Source organism: Bos indicus x Bos taurus, chromosome 22, assembly GCF_003369695.1.
Source record: "Bos indicus x Bos taurus breed Angus x Brahman F1 hybrid chromosome 22, Bos_hybrid_MaternalHap_v2.0, whole genome shotgun sequence".
In the NCBI taxonomy this organism is placed as follows: domain Eukaryota; kingdom Metazoa; phylum Chordata; class Mammalia; order Artiodactyla; family Bovidae; genus Bos; species Bos indicus x Bos taurus.
Window position 1 is genome coordinate 3,781,421 of NC_040097.1, and position 14,681 is coordinate 3,796,101.

Consider the following 14,681-nt stretch of genomic DNA (forward strand, 5'->3'; position numbering starts at 1 on the left):
TAGGTTTCTGTGGAGAAACAGATCCAGTAGGAGATACATAGATGTGTATATTGATTTTAAGGAATTGGTTCATGTGGTTGTGGCGGCTGGCAAGGCAAAATCTGTGGGGCAAGCTACAGGCTAGGAACTCGGGCAAGAGTTGACTTTGCACACTTAAGTTTGAAATTTGTAGAGCAGGCCAGCAGGCTGGAAACTCAGGAGAGATTTTTCTGTTACTCTTGAGGCAGAATTCCTTCTCTGGGAAACCTGGGTTTTTGCTTTTAAGGCTTTTAACTGATTGGGTGAGTTCCACACACATTATCAAGTATAATCTCCTTTGCTTAAAGTCAACTGATTGTGAATTTTAATCACATCTACCTAATACTTTCATAGCAACAGCTAAACTAGTGTTTAACCAAACAGCAGGGCACAAGAACCTAGCCAAGTTGACACATAAAAATTTCATCATCAGGTAAGTGACCAATAAATGGTTGCTGAATTGAAGTCTACTTTTCAACTTCTTATCTGAAGCTCAGAAAAACAGAATGATCTTAATTCTGTTTACAGCAGTAATTTGGACTCAAACCCCCAAATCTTTTACCACTAAACTCCTAACAGCTCTGAATAAAAAGTAACAACATTCTAATACATAGCTGAACTTGCAGGAAAGTAAGGGACTCTCCGCGGCTGAAAATGAAGACAAACTGAGCTGTAAGTGTGTCACATGATGCTGTATTGGGCCTCTTGAGATATCTGTGTTGGTAACCTTGGAACTTGGATTTAAATACACACACAGGAAGAGAAAATGAAGACTTGAGTCTTCATAAGACGAGCATTAAAGCTGAAACCCACAAGTGAGATGGGACTTGCAGTAACATGGTGGTTAGAAAAAAAATCTCCTTAATACATAGACACAAGAAAGTTGTCTTTCTCAGCCTAGTCTCTGAGAAGAAAAAAAGTCTGTCTCAGAATTCAAAATGATAGGTCTGTTTGAAGTTGGGTTCAGAGTTTATATTTCTACTACCTATGTGATATGGATCCTGAAAGTTGATTAATTAACATAAAGATTATACTCAGCCAGTGATATACCCTGAGGTACCTAGCAGAATAAAACAAAAAACCCTCTTAAGGTGATAAAAGATCTAAAACTATAAGATGATTTTTTTAATACATAAAATTAATATATTTAAACAATTAAGAACAAATAAAAAATTAAGAATATGAGTTTAGAAATGGATACCATGAATAATGGGGCTTCCCAGGTGACTCAGATGGTAAAGAATCTGCCTGCAATGCAAGAGATCCGAGTTTGATCCCTGGGTTGAGAAGATACCCTGAATAAGGGAATGGCAACCCACTCCAGTATTCTTGTTTGGAGAATCCCATAGACAGAGGAGCCTGGCAGGCTATAGTCCATGAGGTCACAAAGAGTCGGACATGACTAAGCAACTAATACACACACACCATGAATAATATAAGGTAGATATGACAAGTAGAGTTTAAACAGGAGATTAGACACTGCTAAAGAGAAAAAGTGGTAAGCTGGAAGATAAGGTAGAAATAACCCACAATGCCTCTCAAGGAGAAAAAGAAAAGAAAAATATGAAAGCAAAGTTAAGAGACATGCAGGATAGAATGAGAAGATGTAATACGTGTCTAATAATAGTTCTAGAAAGAGAGAATAGAAAGAATGGAAAAGAGACAATACTCAGAGGTAATGGTTGAAATTTTTCCAAAACTGATGAAAGACCTCAGTTAGGAAGCACATTGAGTTCCAAAGGATAAATAGAAATAAAGCCAATTCTAGAAATACTGTGGTGAAACTGCATGGCAGCGAAGATTAAAAGTAGGTATTAAGAACATCCAAAGATAAAAGAGATATCCTACAGGAAATCACAATTGAGCCAAGAACAGTGGCAAAATAAACAAAAGAATAATGCCCTCAAAAGCTTAGAGAAAAAAGAAATCCCACCCAATCTAGACTTTTCCATCTAGTTAGACCTTTGTTCAAGAGTGAGGGTAAAATAGAGACAACTTTAGACAGATAAAGATATCAAATTTACATCTCAGAGATAATTTCTAAAAGGACTAATAAAAATGGATATTCTTCATGAAGCAGGAAATTGAGGACTTCCCTGCTGATCCAGTGGCTAAGTCTCCACAGGGGTCTAGGTTCGATCCCTGGTCAGGGAACTAGATCCCACATGCCTTGCATCCACCAATGAAGATCAAAGATCCCAAGTGCCACAACCAAAGACCTGGCACAGCCACATAAGTAAAAGAACAAATAAATATTTAAACAAAAGAAGCAGCAGGAAATTGAGGAAATTGAACACAAAAGGAAGTAGTGACATGAAAAAAACAATAGAGACTAGAGAAATAGGTAAAGTGAAAGAAAGGGAAAGTCACTCAGTCACGTCTGACTCTTTACGGCCCCATGGACTGTACAGTCCATGGAGTTCTCCAGGCCAGAATACTGGAGTGGGTAGCCTTTTCCTTCTCCAGGGGAATCTTCCCAACCCAGGGATTGAACCCAGGTCTCTTGCATTGCAGGCGGATTCTTTACCAACTGAGCTATCAGGGAAGCCCAGAGAAATAGGTATACATGTGAGTAAATCTAAAACAAATGAAAATAGAAAAAAATGACAGTACAGAATAACAACAAAAATAATGATTAATTTAGAGAGCATGGAAATAAGGTGAAATTAAGATATCAGGCAATAATATGTGACAGGGAGTAAAGAGAGTAAAGAGAGAAGAACTGTGATCAGTCTTGAAATATACTAAAACTTGGGAGGACAGTAAAGCTACTGATTAAATTTAAACTTGATAAATAAAATGTGCATGTTTAAAAAAAAAAAGTTGGTGGTAACCACACCAAGGATAGAAATGTGTAATTGCCAGACAATTAAAGGAAAAAGACTTGCACAAAGGACCCCATTTAAAAGAAAGATGAACTCTGCATAATTTATAATAACATTCAGAATAACCTAAGTATCCATCATTGTGAAAAAAGATAAGTAAATTGTGATATAGTCACACAATGATAATAAATGAGCCAAGGTTTTATGTATTACCATGAAAACATGTCATAATTATAAGGTTAACTGAAAAAAGGCCACTTAAAGGCAGATATAGAATAGCACAACTTATATAAGGTCCTCAAATAAATGTTGTCCCATCAGCTGCCTGAAAAGGAAAACAAAACAAAAGAAACTTGAAAAATAGTAATTTTTCTGTTGACCCCTTGTTATGAACGTTATAGTATAGATTCTTGCATTGGGATGGGAGGTGGGGTTTGATGACCTAGTTTTATATTTCCTACACATAAATAATAGAGAGACAGGCTTTTAAGTCTTTAAGTCATTCAAGTGAACATAGACACATATCAGAACTGTTGACACGAAGAGGGAAACTACTTTTGGCCTCAGGATTTCCTCTTTATTCTGGAAAAAAATCCCCAAAGTATAATACAAAATCAAGAACCTGGGAAATAACATTTAAGTAGATATCTCTCTTCCAGAGTATGTGTCTTAAGGTTTCTGTTTCATCATTCCCAAGATTCCAAATTGTTAGCTTCACGGGTCTTCAGCGGTTCCTCTCCTGGTTATTGGCAAACCAGGAAGCAAGGAACTGGTTCCATCCTACCTTTCAACCTTATCCTCACAGCCCTTCTGGCGTATGTATATCCTGATTATACCATCACAACGCCACCACTTAGCAGAGCTTTGTGAATTATACTTTCATGCTGCAATACTTTTGTTTAAGTCAGTTTTCTTTTTGAAGTGTCCTTTCCACGTCACATATTGAAATTCTACCAACTCCCAGACTGTCAGAGCCTAAAAATGCCTTTGGAAACTGTGTGCTTAAAGGAGGGGCAAGAGGAGGGAAGGGGATTGAGAGGTACTGGCTAGGAGGTGTAAAATAAATAAGATATAAAACTATAATATTATAACTTTAAATAGAACATAATCTATAAAAATATTGAATTACTGTGTTGTACACCCCAAACTAATATAACATTGTAAATCAACTATACTTCAATTTAAAAAAAGAAAGAAACCATGTGGTTCAGTTCAGTTCAGTCGCTCAGTTGTGTCCGACTCTTTGCGACCCCATGAATCGCAGCACACCAGGCCTCCCTGTCCATCACCAACTCCCAGAGTTCACTCAAACTCATGTGCATTGAGTCAGTGATGCCATCCAGCCATCTCATCCTTTGTTGTCCCCTTCTCCTCCTGCCCCAATCCCTCCCAGCATCAGGGTCTTTTCCAATGAGTCAGCTCTTTGCATGAGGTGGCCAAAGTACTGGAGTTTCAGCCTCAGCATCAGTCCTTCCAATGAACACCCAGGACTGGTCTCCTTCAGAATGGACTGGTTGGATCTCCTTGCAGTCCAAGGGACCTGCAAGAGTCTTTTCCAACACCACAGTTCAAAAGCATCAATTCTTTGACACTCAGCTTTCTTCACAGTCCAACTCTCACATCCATACATGACCACTGGAAAAACCATAGCCTTGACTAGACGGACCTTTGTTGTCAAAGTAATATCTCTGCTTTTGAATATGCTTTCTAGGTTGGTCATAACTTTCCTTCCAAGGAGTAAGCATCTTTTAATTTCATGGCTGCAATCAGCAACTGCAGTGATTTTAGAGCCCCCAAAAATAAAGTCTGACAGTGTTTCCACTGTTTCCCCATCAATTACATATGAAGAAAATACAATTCAGATGAATTCCTAAGCTACACAAAATTTCTGTTATTCACCCTGTAATAAAAACTTATCACTTCTTTCTCTGTACTATAACACAAACAGAAAGTCACATATGTGGAATGTCTGGGACTTTATTTGTCCCAAGTTAGCAATTGAAGTTTAAGTATTATAATTCTAAAAGAGCACAAGAAATTTTCATTTTTAATTGTGGTAAAGTACATGTAATGTAAAAATTACCATCCTAACCATTTTTAATGTACCGTTTAGTACTATTAAGCATATTCATGTTGTTATGCAATCGACTTCCAGAACTCTTTCATCTTGCAAAACAAAATCTTTATATCCATCAATCACCAAGTCCCCACTGAGCATAAGAAATTATAAAGAGATGTTTCTTCCTGTAAGATGTGATAAAAGAAATAAAAGAGCTTTAACATATATATGTCTTAACTAAAAAGCAAAACTGAAAGTTCAGTTTCAGGAATTATAGATTTTTCTCTTGAATGCCACTATGGGAAAAAAGAAGGGGATTAATACGTACAATGGTTGATTATTAGTGAGAAGGTTACAAACCTATACCTAAAGATGTTGGTTGTCTTTACTATCCTGTATTCATTTTCCATTTTTTAGGCTATATTTTTATTACAAAAATTATACTTCCCAAGAAGCCATTTAAAAATAGTAATAGGAATTGTTACTCTTAATTGCTTTTATTACAAATTTTTATTTTGAAACTAAAATAGAAAACCATGCATGAAAATCTAAATCCTCTTAAAAGCATTTAAAAATCTAAATTCTCTTTTTATGGTTTTTAAAATAATTCCATATTTTAGAAGTAGCATGAAACAATGATTAAGATCTGCTCTGGAGTCAGTTTGCCTGATCTCAAATCCTGAATCCAACCATTAAGTAGTTATATGTCCTTGAACAAGTTAATTATTCTCTGTGCCTCGGTTATCTTATCTGTACGATTAGGAGATAATGCTAACTGTCTTATATAACTGATATGAGGGTTAATTGAATAAGGTGAGTAAAGTCACTAGTCAGTAATTAGTGCTTCAGTTCAGTTCAGTCACTCAGTCATGTCAGCCTCTTTGCGATGCCATGAACTGTGCAGCACACTAGGCTTCCCTGCTGCTACTGCTGCTGCTAAGTCGCTTCAGTCGTGTCCAACTCTGTGTGACCCCATAGACGGCAGCCCACCAGGCTGCCCCGTCCCTGGGATTCTCCAGGCAAGAAGACTTGAGTGGGTTGCCATTTCCTTCTCCAGTGCATGAAAGTGAAAAGTGAAAGTGAAGTCACTCAGTTGTGTCCGACTCTTAGCGACCCCATGGACTGAAGCCTACCAGGCTCTTCCATCCATGGGATTCCCCAGGCAAGAGTACTGGAGTGGGGTGCCATTGCCCAGGCTTCCCTGTCCATCACCAACTCCCGGAGCTTGCTCTAACTCATATCCATCAAGTCGGTGATACCATCCAACCATCTCATCATCTGTTGTCCCCTTCTCCTCCTGCCTTCAATCTTTCCCAGCATCAAGGTCTTTTCCAATGAGTCAGTTCTTCATATCAGGTGGACAAAGTATTTGAGCTTAGCTGGTATCAATTTTACTATAGTTGATATAATTCTGATACTTGGACTTTGGGATAAATAATCTCCTGTACTTCTGTTAACACTGTTTTAATTCTTTGTGGCAGAGCTGGGTAAAGTCTGGGTCTATAGTCTTTCATTCTCCTACCCTTCACCCACTGCTTTGCATACTGCTGGAAAAATAGTAGGTACCCACGTTGATAAATCGTTGTTAAATGAATAAATAATGAAAATATTTTTAAAGGTTTATAGAATATATTTCATTATAAAAACTGGATGGTAGACTATTTCAAAGGAATGTATGGAGACACTAAGGATACAATTATTGGTTTTTAAAACTATCCTTTGGGCTTGTTGAATGTAAGGGCCGTGTATCCTCAGTGACTCATTAGAGGTGGTTGAGAGGAGGGACAAATTCACTGCAGAGGAGAGAGCCTGGAGAGCACCGTTATAGTAATACTTCGATACTAAGGCATGAGCTTCTGTCCAAATCCACCCTGAGCTAAACTTGGTATAACAAAAAGAGCTCTGTTGAGACGAGATCAGAGTTCCCACCGGGTTCCCACTCGTGACCTTGGCCCACCTTTCCCCTTAAGCCTCAGGTTCTTCACCTATAAAAATGAGAATGCAGCATCTGAGGTCTGTTTCTCCGTTCAAAGCACCTTTGGTTCCATGTTACTAAGCCCTGGTGCACCTGGGAGCCCGTGGCATGTGTCTTCCAGGACAGTGACAGTTCTCCCAGCCTGCCAAAATTCAGTCGTCAGTGCCCATTCTGGTGAATAATATCTCCTCCTGAATTGGTGCCAGTTGGAAAATTGTAGAATGGAATGTGCCACCTGGGTTTGAATTTGGAAATCCAAAGTGTTGTTGCCTTGAGGTACAAGGATGTTTCTGCCCAGCCACAGTGGTGAGTAGGCTGATAATACCAGTCGTGGCAGTTTGCACTTGGACTGAGAAAAGAGGGTCAAGTCTCCTTTGCTAGTGAGAGCAGAATGAAGAGAAAGCTGTGTTCTTATTTCCTTCAGTCTGCTGTGTGAACTGTGCACCGGTGATGTAGTATCACAGACAGAATTAATGCATCAGCAAAGTGATAAAAATTAAAACTTTATTATGCTTCTGTGATGCTTGAAGTAAAAGTGAAAGTGTTAGTCGCTCAGTTGTGTCCGACTCTTTGCAACCCCATGGACTGTAACTGACCGGGTTCCTCTGTCCATGGGGTTTCCCAGGCACTGGAGTGGGTTGCCATTTCCTTCTTCAGGGGATCTTCCCAGATCGAACCTGCATTTCCTGTGTGTCCTACATTGACAGGCAGATTCTTTACCGTCTGAGCCACCAGGGAATCCCTCTCTAATGCTTGGTTGTTTATATTCTTTATAGTACTTGAAGCACTTGGAATGGAAATCAAGTCCTCAAATTCTATAATATCCTATAAATGACCATATTTCTGTCTATATTTATAAATGCCTGAGCAGCATTCAGTGAATTCATTTTGTTGAAATACTCTTCATTTCAAAGGACTCACACAGGCACATTGTTTAACCCAGGGATTTTTACAAAAAAAAGGGAAGAAAAGGATGTAAAATGTGTGAATGGGTGCTGTGCTAGTTACTTAACATATTAATTAATTCTTTCCACAAATATTACTGGGTACCTAACATGTACCAGGCATTATAATAGAGCTGGACAGATGACTGACACTGCAGTTATTACACCAGCAAGATCTCTGCTCTCAGAAAAGTTACATTTTGGTTGGGGAGATGAGTAATAAATAGTCAAGGTGATTTTAAAAGAACATCTGTGATGAGGAACTAAAGAGCCTCTTGATGAAGGTGAAAGAGGAAAGTGAAAAAGCTGGCTTAAAACTCAACATTCAAAAACTAAAATCATGGCATCCAGTCTATAGGTAGGGAAAAAATGTAAACAGTGACAGACTTTATTTTCTTGGGCTCTAAAATCACTGCAGATGGTAACTGCAGCCATGAAATTAAAAGATGCTTCTCCTTGGAAGCAGAGCTATGACCAACCTAAACAGCATATTAAAAAGCAGAGATATCACTTGGTTGACAAAGGTCTGTCTAGTCAAAGCTATGGTTTTTCCAGTAGTCATGTACTGATGTGAGAGTTGGACCATAAAGAAGGTTGAGCCCCAGAAATTTATGCTTTTGAACTGTGGTGTTAGAGAAGACTCTTGAGAGTCCCTTGGACTACAAGGAGATCCAACCAGTCAATCCTAAAGGAAATCAGTCCTGAATATTCATTGGAAGGACTGATGCCAAAGCTGAAGCTCCAGTACTTTGGCCACCTGATGCAAAGAGCTGACTCATTGGAAAAGACCCTGATGCTGAGAAAGATTGAAGACAGAAGGAGAAGAGGGTGGCAGAGGATGAGATGGTTGGATGGCATCACTGACTCAATGGACATGAGTTTGAGCAAACTCTAGGAGATAGTGAAGGACAGGGAAGCCTGGCGTGCTGCAGTCCATGAGGTCTAAAAGAGTCAGATATGACTTAGCAACTGAAAAACAACTACAAAACAAGCTTTAGGATACATGGTATAATAATTCATAAAATCTGTACCAGAAAAGAAAATGGAAGCCTCTCCATCCAGTTTTCTTAAGGCAAGGATAACCTTGACAATAATTTGCATCAGAGCAGTGAGAAAATTATATTTGTCTCAGTGCACTTAAAAAATCTAGATGCATTCAGTCTTTGTAATAGGTTAACTAATTGCATCCAGTTAGGTATTAAAAAGCACAATATATGATAAAGTAACATTTATTCCTGGACCCAAAGTAGAAAGTCTATGATTGCTTTACAGATGAACACTCCCAAACATTTATGGTAGCGATAATACAAGTTCCACAAAAATTCTTATTTCCCAACTCCCTCCATGAAGCCAGAATTATTACTCTGACACCAAAGACACCACAAAAAATAGAAAACCACAACGCCAAATCCTCAATAAACATAGTTGCAACAATTCTTAACAGCATTTTAGCAAATTGGATTTCTAAACATTTTGCTAAACAGCATTTAGCAAATATGATACATAAAAAGGATCATGTGTCATGACCCAATGCAGTTCCTCCCAGAACTCAAGTTTCAGGTAACATTTGAATATCAATCAGTGAGTCTCACCATACAGCAAATGTAAAAAGAAAAGCACAGCCTTTGAGATTACCTTCTTCTTCTCTTTCCACTTTTTCTCCTCTTCTTCCTTGCTCTTCCTCTTCCCATTCTTCTTTGTCTTCTTTGGCGGGAACTCCTAGCAGATTTCAAGTTTTCCAATACAGTATTGCTTACTCTCATGCTGTCCATCAGCTCTCCAGAACTCATTCACCTCGCATAATTGGAACTCTGAACTCTTTGATCGACATCTCTTCATTCCCCCAAACCCCCAGCCCCTGACAACCACCATTCTATCCTCTGCTTCTCAGTCTGACTATTTTAGATTCCACATGTGAGATCATGCAGTGTTTATCTTTCTGTGTCTGCCTTATTTCGCTTAGCGTACTGTCCTCCAGGTTCATCCATGTTGCTGCAAATGGCAGTATTTCCCTTTTTTAAAAAATGGCTGAATCAGTATATCACATTTTCTTTATCCATTTGTTTGTTGGTGGGCATTTAGTTTGCTTCCATATACTGGATACTCTGAGAAAAGGGTGATCTCTAAATGGACCAACACACAGAAGCGGTAGTTTGACAGGAGGTGGTTGGGAAACTGTGAGTGGCAGATTGGCCTACTGGTGGCATTCAGTGTGTGAACGATGGCGAGACAGGGCAGCTGCATGTGTTCATGCAGGGTATTGACTGACAAGGGCATCTGACCAAGGAGACAGGGGTGAAACGCACATTCTACCTGCCAAGCTGCGTACCCTGAAGCAGGAGTGTCCAACTGGAGGAAGGAATGCCTTTTCCTAATTCACGCAGACTCTGGGGCCATCTTGCAGGAGGGAAACACCGAGAGATGAGTTTAGCATAGAAGAATGGGGCCAGATAAGGGAGGACCCGTCTGTGTATCTAGAAATGGATGGCTTTGATGGTAGTGGTGATCATGGGTATAAGTTTTGACCTGACACTAGAGTTAAACCTGGGTATTTGTCAAGGCCAGGATCCCTGTTTTTCTGGTATAAAAACAATCACATCTTTCAAAATTATATTTGCTTGAAGTTTTCTCCAGAGCATACATTAGTACCGACCTACTTTAGTATCAAATCAGCCTGATTTAATTTTATAAGCTGGTCAGGACTGTCCTATGCCTCCAAAGCATTCTGTCTGTAGCTCCACTGTAATCACAGACAAATGCGTCTAATCTTCCCATCACGTGTCGTCGTGAGTTACAGGATTCTGTTCCTCCCCCCGCACCAGTGTTTGATAATCTCCTTATCTTGTGATACTGCATCATTTAATTATCCCCCAAAATAGAGATCTTCAGAAAATCTGCTCAGAGAAAGTGATTTTCTGTTCCCAACTGGTCACAGCTGGTGTGTTTACTCAGGAATTAGTCATTTTCAGAACTTGGCTTTTTTTCCTGAAGGGATCTCATCTGCCGTCTAAGTCGGTTAAAGCCTTCCTGCACGTCTCTGGAGGGAATTTTATAAACTCCAGAGAAGAACTCAATAGGTGTCCTCAGAGATCTACAAGCCCAGGACTCTTGTCAGACTGAGCATGGTTACTCTGTCTCTGCTATTAACCTCCAAATGTCTAGCTGTATTCATTCCAATAACTCCATAAACGTCTCCTGAGCATCTACGGTGTGTCCAAGAGTCGGACAGGCATTGAGGCCACAAAAATGAGTGGAGCACAGTTCCCATGGATGTCCAGGGGATTTCCCTGGCAGTCCAGTGGTTAAGATTCCATGTTTCCACTCCAGGGGGCACGGGTTTGATCCCTGGTCAGAGCACTAAGATCCTACATGCTGTGCTGCACAGCCAATATAAATAAATCTTGGGCTTCCCAGGTGGCACTAGTGGTAAAGAACCCACCTGCCAGTGCAGGAGATCTAAGAGTCGTGGGTTCAATCCCTGGGTTGGGAAGATCCCCTGGAGGAGGGCATGGCAACCCATGCCAGTATTCTTGCCTGAAGAGGAGGAGCCTGGCGGGCCACAGTCCATAGGGTTGCAAAGAGTTGAATATGACTGAAGCTACTTAGCATGCACAATTCCCATATAAAGGAATATATAGTTTCTAAACTTGGTCATCCCAAGTGCTGAAATTTAATTTTATTAGCTCTGCCTCCTACTAACTGCTGCTTTTAAGCAAGTCACTTCATTTACCTGATCTTCATTTTCCTACAAAACCAATACCATTGAAATGAGTTCCTGTAAGGCATGAAATATTGGGAAATTACTTTGGTTGTCTGGGATAAATGATGCATAGTATGTCATCTCTCAAGGTCTCTTTCCCTCCTTTAGACTCTTCTGTCCCCTTTGGACCTTTACAGACTGAAGAAGACTCATTCTATCAGCCCTTCCTAAAACCAGAGACTTTTCATTTTGTTTTCTTTTTCTCTGGGCCATTTCTACTTCCGTCATGTCATTTGTGTTTAGACAAGTGGACCTGATATGCCGTATCACAAGTATGAAAGTACTGTGACTTGTACAAGATGAAGTCAGCGTAAAAGAAACCCTTTATGCTGAGTTTCCAATAAACTTTCTAATGATGATCAACATTTTTTTTACCTTTCAATCTCTGTCTTTCTGTGTTTTTCTCTTACATCTCATAGGACCAGTGTCTTAAGGAAACAGTTTTCTGTTATTTCAGGTTCTTTTTTTGAATCGTAGTTGAACACTCATGATCCCCGGATAAAATCATTTTCCACTGAATATGTTTTCTTACAGTTAGTCACATTAAAACTCCTCTGCCACTTTACTGCCCACGTCCACATCTTCTTTCACTTTATCCCTAATCGACTTGGCATTTTAATCCCTGGAAGAGCTGAATGCCATCTGCAAACTTGGCATTGCATTCTTTCCCAGATCATTTATATGATTGTTAACGAAAACGCCATGCAGCTTGCTTTCCATCTAGGAAGTTGCAGAGATTTTGATTTAACTACTTAATCACTGTGTTAATAATAATACCAAGGACCAGCCGCAGAACATTGCCTTTATCCAGAAAACTATTCACTTTTTCCTATTTTTTTCTTATTCCTAAACCAATTATCCATAACTGATGTTTTTCCATGTACTAAAAGAGTTTTATGACTTATGAATTAGATTACAAATCCAAATTGGATTTAAGAGCCCCTTTCCCTGGGTTGGGAAGATCCCCTGGAGAAGGAAATGGCAACCCATTCCAGTATTCTTGCCTGGAGAATCCCATGGACAGAGGAGCCTGGTGGGCTACAGTCCACAGGGTCGCAAAGAGTCGGACACGACTGAGCGACTTCACTTTCACTTTACCAACTAAGTGACTTCCCTGGTGGCTTAGATGGTAAAGTGTCTGCCTACAATGTGGGAGACCCAGGTTCAGTCCCTGGGTCCAGAAGATCTCCTGGAAAAGGAAATGGCAACCCACTCCAGTATTCTTGCCTGCAAAATCCCATGGACAGGGGAACCTGGTAGGCTACAGTCCATGGGGTCGTGAAGAGTCGGACATGACTGAGCGACTTCACTTTCTTTTCTTTCTTTACCACCTATTTTACTTCTCATTTATGTCTTTGTTCCAGAACATCTGTATGAGGTGTCTGTCCTGTACCACTTTCTGTCACATAATTAAATCCTATTTCTTAACATCAGTGTTGTTTGCCAGCTGGCTTCTAAGTTCCTAGGCCTAATCAATCAGATGCTCCATTGAGTTGCCTGATGAGTGTTGTGCAGTAGCTGTTGGTTTGCCGTGTACCAGGAAGACAGCAAATCTTGACATCTCATTACTGCGGCTGCTTCCCAAATGATCTGGAGCCCTGGTTGGCTCCCTCCCATCTCTTCTGCGTCCCAGACAATGTGGCCTCTCAGATCGTAGGCACATCTGATCATGTCACCTCTGCTTAAAAGCTTTGGCAGTGTCTTGGGAGATAGTTGTGAAAACTTGAATATAGACTCAGAAAAGACACATAATATTCAAGTTTTCCCAACTGTCTCCCAAGACACTGCCAAAGATTGTAAGCAGAGAGGTGACACAATCAGATGTGCGTAAGATCTGAGAAGCCGCGTTGTCTCAGAGACCCCGGTTCGATTCTTGGGTCGGGAAGATCCCCTGGAGAAAGGATAGGCTACCCACTCAAGTATTTTTGGGCTTCTCTTGTGGCTCAGACCATAAAGAATCCGCCTGCAATGAAGGAGACCAGAGTTCCTGGGTTGGAAAGATCCCCTGGAGAAGGAAATGGCAATACACTCCAGTATTCTTGCCTAGAGAATCCCCATGGACAGAGGTGGGCTACAGTCCACGGGGTCACAAAGAGACAGATACAACTGAGCGACGAAGCACAGAGATGCTTTAAATTATTATTAATTATTAAATACTGATTGTTATTTAAAAAGTTGTTACCCTAAGATAGGCAAATCTATTAAAAAAAAAAAAAGGTAAATTAGATGTGACCAGAGACTGTGGAGTTGGGAAGGGGTGAGGGATGGACAGTTGCTGCTTAATGGCAGCAGAGTTTCTATTTTGGATGACGAAAACATTTTGGAAATAGTGATTTTGGTTGCACAACACTGAATACACTCAATGCCACTAATTGTACACTTGAAAATGGTTAAGATGGCAAATTTTGTTATGTATATGTATTTTGCCACAGGGGGAAAAAAAAGTTTTTAAGCCATTACCAGTTAGAGATATTACTTAAAACTTTGCAAGAAAAATAACATGATATTTGGGATTTGTCTTAAAACACTTAAACAGAGAGTTCCCTGGTGGTCCAGTGGTCAAGACTCCAAACTTCCACTGCAGAGAGCGTGGGTTCAATCCCTGACCTGGGAACTAAGATCCCACCTGCTGCACTGCACAGACAAAATATTAAGAACAAACAAAGGGCACTCAAACAGTAGTCCCAACAACAACAGTCAAGGTGATAAATGAAAAAAATTGGCCAAATGTTAGTTACCGAAGATAGAATTTTCCATAATAAAAAAAAATTTTTTTTATATACAAAATTTTTAAAAAGGTCTTTTGGAAGCTAGCTCTTACATCCTAATTTCTCAGCCTGAAGTCTAAAGTCCTTTGATGGCCTTCCCTTTTTCAAGGAGCCTCAACTCTTGCTTCTCAGCCTGCCTGCCCTGCCCCCAGGCAGCTAGGCACTGCAGAGCTCTGTGCGCAGGCAACCACTGTGCTCTCTGCTTCTTGTGTGGCAAAGTCCTCCTCATTCTTTAAGGCTCAGCTGCATCCTGGAGCCTTCCCAGGCTCCTGCAGGCAAAGAGAACTCCTCCTTCGGGTTCCCACAGCGCCTTGTCTGCACCGCTGTGACCG

The 14,681-nt window shown here is 40.2% G+C and overlaps 1 protein-coding gene across 1 annotated transcript in view; it reads left to right on the forward strand.

Moving 5' to 3' along the window:
• SYN2 (synapsin II) overlaps positions 1-14,681 on the forward strand; it is a 158,197-nt gene that overhangs the window by 87,495 nt on the left and 56,021 nt on the right. The gene's annotated exons all lie outside the window — the stretch shown is intronic.